Below are 1,193 nucleotides of genomic sequence, written 5' to 3'. Positions count from 1 at the left end.
ATTGAAGCATGGGGTTGTACACTCTGGAGTGCGCGTATCTAACTAACAACGCTCTACTCAATACAAGCATAACTCCTTATAAGGATCACAACATGGTATCAATGGAAATAGTATTATTAAGAGCCAAAGCCATGGGTATGACAATATCTTTAAAGAAATGTCACTTTGGTTTTGAAGAATGTAAAGCCCTAGGCCATCGAGTATCAGGATTATGGGTAGCAGTAGACCAAAACTCTGTAGCAGCAGTACTACATAAACCTTGCCCAAAAGATAAGCAAGAATTGAGTTCCTTCTTAGGATTTACAAGCTACTACAGAGCTCACATTCCAAACTTTGGAATCATTACTCGTAGCCTTTACAGACTTTATGCTAAAGGTGTAGTCTTTGAAATGACAAAGGAAAGAATTGATGCAGTGAATAAAATAAAACAAATACTTACAACCGCACCAATTTTATTTCATCCGGACTTTGAGAAACCTTTTAAACTTTACGTTGATGCATCAATTGAAGGTTTAGGAGCAGCACTCCATCAAACACAGATAATTGATGGGAAACCAAAAGAAGGTCCAATTGTCTTTATATCTAGAAAATTGACTGATACTGAAAGTAGATATTCTTCGCCCCAGCTAGAAGCCTTAGCACTAGTCTGGGCATTAGAAAAATTACACTACTACCTTGATGGTAGCTACTTTGAAGTCATAACAGACTGTACTGGAGTAAGATCACTGACAAATCTCAAATCTCCAAGCAGACACATGTTAAGGTGGATGATGGCAATACAAGAGTATAAACCATTTATGACAATTACTCATAGACCAGGAAAATTCCACAACAATGCTGATGGACTTAGTAGAATGGCATTACCAAATGATTCCAGTAATCCAGCGTGGGAACCTGAAGAAATGGAAAGAGACATTCCGGTGATGGGAATCAGTTTATGTGAATTGTCTGAAGAATTTTTTGATGAAGTAAAAGCTAGTTATGAAAAGAATAGTAACACAGCTAAACTTACCAGAATATTATCTGCACAGAATACTAATCTGAGCCTATCAAGTACACTTGAACAACCTTGGAAAGATGGACTAACTCAAGGAAAATTTCACTTGAGTCTGACCTACTATATTTTAGAGAAAAACATACTGCGGTGTTAGTAATAATGACTACTGAACATATTCAACAAACATTACATGTAT

This window comes from Melampsora larici-populina, assembly GCF_000204055.1.
Source record: "Melampsora larici-populina 98AG31 unplaced genomic scaffold MELLAscaffold_1, whole genome shotgun sequence".
In the NCBI taxonomy this organism is placed as follows: Eukaryota; Fungi; Basidiomycota; class Pucciniomycetes; order Pucciniales; family Melampsoraceae; genus Melampsora; species Melampsora laricis-populina.
The sequence above is the reverse complement of the archived record's forward strand: the minus strand, read 5'-3'. Positions refer to the sequence as shown.